This window comes from Camelina sativa, chromosome 20 (assembly GCF_000633955.1).
Source record: "Camelina sativa cultivar DH55 chromosome 20, Cs, whole genome shotgun sequence".
Classification (NCBI taxonomy): Eukaryota; Viridiplantae; Streptophyta; class Magnoliopsida; order Brassicales; family Brassicaceae; genus Camelina; species Camelina sativa.
In genome coordinates this window covers 9,861,957-9,869,534 of record NC_025704.1, presented here as the reverse complement: position 1 = coordinate 9,869,534, position 7,578 = coordinate 9,861,957, and positions in this window count along the sequence as shown.

The following is a 7,578-nucleotide window of genomic DNA, read 5'->3' as shown; positions in this document are numbered from 1 at the left end:
AAAAAAAAAAAAAAAAAAAAAACTACCACAGAAGCACGCCTATTTTCAAATTAAAACTGACAAAAATGTAGGATATCATTCTTGTGGTTCGTGGATTTGGTAGGTTCTCTTATAGGTGGCATGGGACGACTTTACTAATTAGCTTTAGCTCCTCATATCGTTATGACTTATTGTTGTGAATACGGGTAAATCTGGATAATCTGAATAATATAGTTTAGAACCGCAAACCCTACTACTAGAAAACGTAGGTGTGTTATGAAAACTTCGCTTATTCTTTATATACTGGCCTCATGTCCAAATTTTATAGCAAATTGGTCCGATAATCTGCATGCGTTATACTTTTTATTCCAGTTGATTTGTGTATATATCGATTTCACGATCCAGCCGGACTATATAATATATTGCTATATTAAGATCAGGTACCGTATAATAATAAGAACTCAATCAACCATTTCCAAGAAAAAGCAAAATGAATTATGAAATAGACCCCACCACGTGAGTTTATAACTTGAGCAGCGCACATTGTGTATAATTAATGCTAATTGTTACTTCAACTTATACCAAAAATATCTCGCTTTTAATAAAAGAGAAGTACATAACTTAGTTTTTGTAAATTTTATATTTTTTTATAAATGATTACAAATGCATACAAATAGATTATATAAAGGATATACATTATCCATAAATTAACAACTCTTCATATATAGATAATAAATAATAAATCCATAAATCCCATAAATCATGGAGCAAATATATCTTCGGTTTTTTAATCGGATAATATATTATAATAAACAATAGTAATACATAATAGACTTTTACGATAACATAGGCCCAACTATGACATTGTAAATCGTTTGTTTAGTATCTTTCAATCCACATATGGCCTATTAATCAGAAGAAAAAATATACAAAAATCAACATTTTAAACATTTTCCGAGAAAACATATTTTTAAAACTATGATTGTTTTAAATTATTATAAAAATAATAATAAAAGACAAACAACAAACATACATGATCATTTTTTAAAAAGTAAAATTTGAAAATACAACACTTTAAAGAAAAATTAAATTATAAATGAAAAAGATTCTAATCCGTACTACAGCACGGGTCCAATCCCCTTTATAATAAAACGGAAGTATCTTCCTTTTAATAAAAGGGTAGTACATGATATCCTCAAATTAATCCCTAGAGCTACTCTCTCAAATTAAGAGATCAATGCAGTACTTAGGGGTCGAATTCCACAAGGACTCAAGACTACACAATAAATTATAGAGTTTTTCAATTATGCTAAACAAATTAAATTGAATTAAAATAAAAGCAATGCAAAATATTAAATAAAAGCTGTTGTAAATTCAGGAAAATCAAAAAGCTAGACCTAGGGAATTTCTCAGGAAATTATGAAATATTAAATCAGGAAATAAATAGGATTCAGACAATTAAGAACAGATCTAGAACTCTAAACACTTTTGTAAATTAAATCAGTTCTCACTGCAAATAATATCTAAATTTAAAACCAGAAAATCCAAATCTCTTTGTAAAATTCTAGGTTAAAAATCAGCAATAAAATCAGGTTTAGATTGTTCACAAAATTATTAAATCAAATCTCTTTGCAAGAAATAATTTTGCTCATCAAAAGGTTTTATCAGGAAAATTAATTATATTCTCATATCAATTTATTTTCCTAAAGTATTAATTCTAGATGGCCAATCAAGAATTAATATGAAGAACAACCTAAGATGAAGATCTAGATAGATAATGAATCCTAAATAAACAGATCTAATAATTCATAAAATCCCTGTGAAAAACCCTAAACCTAACAAGCAAACTACTCAGACATAATCATTGAAGAACAAAACATCTTTCTGAATAATAAGCAATAGAGATTAAAAGAGTAAGAAAGGAGTTTAAGAATTCTTCTCTACAAAGCAGATCTGATCTCTCTCTCCAATGGCTCTCAAAAATCTCTCAGGGTTGCAGAAAAATAAAACTTGCTAGAATACAACTTAAGGGTTTGGAAAACCTAAAAACTATATATATATGTCCTAAAACACGTCAGGAACTAATCTTGCAAATATGGAAAACTTCGGGCAACTTTGTAAAACTTCCAAATTTGGCTCTCTCGTCGGTTTGGATTGGGTGTCGATCGATGCTAAGGCAGTGTCGATCGACACCATCTCCTCTGATCGATTCCAAGTTGATTTCTTGCGGATTATTGCTCCAAACTGATCCAAATTGCTTCACTTTGCTCCTTTCATGCTAAAAACCTGTAAAGACTCAAAAACAATCTAGAAACAAATGAAAAGACACTAAAAGACTCCTTATATCATGGTTAAAAACCACAAAAACCATGATATATCAACTCCTCCAGACTTAGCCTTTGCTTGCCCTTAATCAAAACATAAACTTAGACCTGTGAAAGAGATTTGAAAATAGGGAACTCACTCAATTGCAGATTATTCTTATTCACACTCTTCATTTACCTGACTCAAGAACTTACTTCTTATACTCAACCATGATAAGCATCAACATTCCTTACTCAAATCCCACAATCCTCTGGAATCTCTGAAATATCCATTGTCATCTCATTACATAAATTAATGCAAGTACAGGTGAGTTCTTACCTTGGGTGTATCGAACTGTGGCATATGGATTCTCTGCAGGCCAAGACATTCTTCTTACATCTCCTTTCCTCTCCCTTTTCTCACTTCCATAATTTTTTTCTTTTTTTTTTTCTTAATCAAAGGTGTAAGCGAATACCGGGGTCATCGGTAATTTACCTACCCCTCGCTTCCAAGCTTTGTGTGATCATTTGACTCAAGAGTAGAATAATGAGGTCACTGGTAATTTACCTACCTCTCTAAACTGATCAAAATCATCTCATCTTTTATTCTCTTTTTTTTTCTAATCTTTCTTTTTTTTTTTTTTAAAGCACTGAAGGGAAGAGAGAGGGGAGACATACTTTGAAAAATTGCACTGTCTTGTATGGCCTGAAGAAGAAGTCTAGTCCACTGATTTCCAACCCCAAAGTAAGAGATTAAGTCCGGTTAAAATCCTGATAAAAGTTGAGACAACGTTAGATCAATCAGATATCCATTGAATAAGGGCTTTCAGGATTGTTGATAAGGCTCATAGTCTTTCTAAGCTTCAGTTCTGAGATCAAGCATAAACAAATAATCATTAGAGTGTTAGCCAAATAAGAGAAATCATTAGTCAAGATCATAATTCCCAAAGACAAAAAGAAAAATTTTGAAAAATTTGACTCAAACTTTATGGTTTTGACTGACACAACTGAAACTCAAAAACAGAAATCATAGTTAGTAACTAACCTCCCCCAGACTTAAACAACACTGTCCCCAGTGTTATCAAGTAAGAGGAAATCAAAAATAAAAATAAAATAAACAAAAATCAAAATCAAAAGAAAAAGAAAAACCTACCAGTGGGTTGCCTCCCACTAAGCACTTGTTTTCAGTCATTAGCTTGACTGTGGTGGAGTTCAGGCATCCGTAGGATCAGAACATGGCATTGAGGTCCTCTTCATCCAAGGTGGTGTATAAGCTTTAGGTGCATGAGGTTTTCCAAGGATGTGAAAAACAGGACCATGGCGGAACTTAGGTATGGGAGGGTATCTCTTCTGTCCTGCAAAATCATCAACAGAAGAAACAAGCGCTCTACGATAATCTCGTGGCTTGGTTAACTGCAAAACAGTTTTTATCTCTTTGAAATTCTTGTTGATGATAGGAGGAAGTTTAGGAGAAAAAGATGCATACCTTGGCCTTACCTGAGGGCTCTGGAGGGTGGAATGGAAGACTTTCCGTTTGGGAACAGGTTTCTGTCTTGGAGCTTCAACTTTGGACAAGATTTGTTTCGGATGTGGAGGGGTGTCGATCGATGCCTCCTTGTTGGTGTCGATCGACACTGAGCCTGATGCCCGTGTTGCTGAAACTTTTTCAACAGAAAAAGTATGTCCATCAATAGTAGGAGCTCTCCTCAGTTTATTCNGATAAGAGAAATCTGAGTTGGCTTGAATTCTGTCATCCCAAGTCTCACAGCAACAGAATGTGGCATCAAGTTGATGCTAGAGCCAAGGTCACAAAGTGAGTGAGAAAACCTTCCTGCTGAGATTGAGCAATCAAGTACAAAGCTTCCAGGATCTGGTAACTTCTTAGCAGTCCTACATTGAATGATTTCACTCACTTCCTTAGAGACAACCACCTCCTGCTTCCTCTCTTTCTTCCTCTGTGAAGGTTGGTTTAACAGAATTGCACTGACATCCTTAGTAAGCAGTGCTCCTTCTTTAGGGCTCAAACCATTGGATACCATTCTCTTGACATAGCGCTTAAGTGGTGGTGAAAGCTTTACTGCATCAATCAATTGCATCTCAATCATCACCTTGTCCATCATTGCTTTGCATCTAGCTTCCTCCATCTCATGCTTAGACTTTCTTGGCTTGGGAAAAGGAATCTTAGGCTTGTAGACCCTTTCAGCAGCTGGAACCTGAAATTTTGCGGTTTCTGGGCTCGTCTGGGATGAGTGTCGACCGACACCCAGGTGGTGTCGATCGACACCATCATCTGAAACCGAGAGATTGGTCGATTTCTCTTCGTTTTCTGCAGAAGCAATTTCAACATCATCTTCATCCCTCACAGATATGGCATTACAAGCATGCTTAGGGTTTGACTCATTTCTTCCAGGAAGAAAACCCTCTTGTCGTTTGACAGACCCAACAGTCTGAATAACCTGATTCTCCAACTTCTTAACATGAATGTTCAATGCTTCAATCTTTCCATTCAGCTCAGTATAGACATTGTCAATCTTTCCATTGAATGTCACTGTCAAATTCTCTTGACCTTGTAGAAGCTGCTCAAGCATGGCCTCCATTCTGCTCTCAGAAGAAGTCTTAGGAGGTGGAGACTGATAAGATGAATTCCCATAGGTTCTTGTATAGCCATTGTTCTGTTGCTGCTTCTGGTCACCATTGTAAGGTCTGTTGCCTTGCTGATTTCCAAACCGCTATCCCTGATTCCCATACACATAGTTCACATCTTCCTCTTGGTGTCCTTGATCAGGTTCTGGCTCATATGTCTCAACCTCAGCAGCAAAATGAACAGATTTCTTACCCATAAGGAGATTGTGCACTGAATCAAGCTTAGCATTAACAGAAGCTAGCTGATTTGAATCATATCCTCCATGTAATCTCTTCCTTTTAGCATCTGCTCTCTTAGTACTATTGCTAGCAGCTAAGTTCTCAATCAACAATTCAGCATCTTCTGGCATTCTTGTCTTGAAATCCCCATGACTTGCAGCATCTAAAGCTAACTGATACTCCCAGTCACACCCTCTGAAGAAGATACTTAGCAATTGAACCCTTGAGAAACCATGGTGTGGACAGTCCCTTTGGTAAGCCTTGAATCTCACCCAAGCTGCTTTGAAGGCTTCATCTGGTCTTTGCTTGAAAGAAGACAGCTTGATTCTCAACTCATCTGACATTGCATCATCATAGAAATGGTTGAGGAAAGCCACTTTGACATCACGCCAGCTTGTCAATGATCCAGCAGGCAGCTGTTTCAACCACTGAGATGCCTCTCCCGCAAGTGAGTAAGGGAAGAGTTTGCAGAAGATGTAGTCCTCAGTCACCCCATTAGCCTTGATGCTAGTCACCAGATCCTCAAAATGCTCAATGTGATCCAAGGGCTTCTCATTGGGCAAAGCAGAGAAAGGTCTTTGCCCAACTAGTTGAAAGTACGCAGGTTTCAACTCAAAATCATTCCTCTGAAAAGGGGGAGGAACAATAGCAGACCGGTTCTCATACACCAGATCAGCCCGATTGTAGTCAGCAATGGTCCTGATCAGATCCCGGTTGTTCTCCTGTCGTCGAACGGGGTTCTGTACGTGGTTGGCAGCTCCACGCACGTCTGCAGGTGGGTGTCGATCGATGCCACCTGGTTGGTGTCGATCGACACCAAGATTCGGCTCATCAACGACACCAGCTTGCTGGTTCACGACAGCCTGCTCGTTAACAACAGGTTCAGCAATCACGTTTCCTTCTGCATCAAGCTTTTGGCCATGCTCATTGCGCAAGTGGCCCTCTTGATCCCTCAAAACACCAGCCTCATCACGCATCAGAATGATCGTATTAACCATCTTCAGAGATTTGGCTGCTTTTCTGTTCTCACGCTCAAGTTTTCCCAACTCTTGGTTTGAAAGCTTCAGAATTGGACCAGTCTTGTTGCTCCTTGTGTTAGGCTTATTAGGCATACACCTGAAACACACAAGAGAGAAGAAAACAAAAGCGTGTTAGTTTGAAAATAAAAAGAAAAATTTAGACAAAATCTAAAACTCAAATCTAATGGTAGATCAAAGAGTCCCCGGCAACGGCGCCAAAATTTGATATGCTCAAATTTACCCTAGAGCTACTCTCTCAAATTAAGAGATCAATGCAGTACTTAGGGGTCGAATTCCACAAGGACTCAAGACTACACAATAAATTATAGAGTTTTTCAATTATGCTAAACAAATTAAATTGAATTAAAATAAACAATGCAAAATATTAAATAAAAGCTGTTGTAAATTCAGAAGATCAAAAAGCTAGGCCTAGGGAATTTCTCAGGAAATTATGAAATATTAAATCAATCAATAAATTAGGATTCAAACAATTAAGAACAGATCTAGAACTCTAAACACTTTTGTAAATTAAATCAGTTCTCACTGCAAATAATATCTAAATTTAAAACCAGAAAATCCAAATCTCTTTGTAAAATTCTAGGTTAAAAATCAGCAATAAAATCAGGTTTAGATTGTTCACAAAATTATTAAATCAAATCTCTTTGCAAGAAATAATTTTGCTCATCAAAAGGTTTTATCAGGAAAATTAATTATATTTTCATATCAATTTATTTTCCTAAAGTATTAATTCTAGATGGCCAATCAAGAATTAATATGAAGAACAACCTAAGATGAAGATCTAGATAGATAATGAATCCTAAATAAACAGATCTAATAATTCATAAAATCCCTGTGAAAAACCCTAAACCTAACAAGCAAACTACTCAGACATAATCATTGAAGAACAAAACATCTTTCTGAATAATAAGCAATAGAGATTAAAAGAGTAAGAAAGGAGTTTAAGAATTCTTCTCTACAAAGCAGATCTGATCTCTCTCTCCAATGGCTCTCAAAAATCTCTCAGGGTTGCAGAAAAATAAAACTTGCTAGAATACAACTTAAGAGTTTGGAAAACCTAAAAACTATATATATATATGTCCTAAAACACGTCAGGAACTAGTCTTGCAAATATGGAAAACTTCGGGCAACTTTATAAAACTTCCAAATTTGGCTCTCTCGTCGGTTTGGATTGGGTGTCGATCGATGCTAAGGCAGTGTCGATCGACACCATCTCCTCTAATTGATTCCAAGTTGATTTCTTGCGGATTATTGCTCCAAACTGATCCAAATTGCTCCACTTTGCTCCTTTCATGCTAAAAACCTGTAAAGACTCAAAAACAATCTAGAAACAAATGAAAAGACACTAAAAGACTCCTTATATCATGGTTAAAAACCACAAAAACCATGATATATCA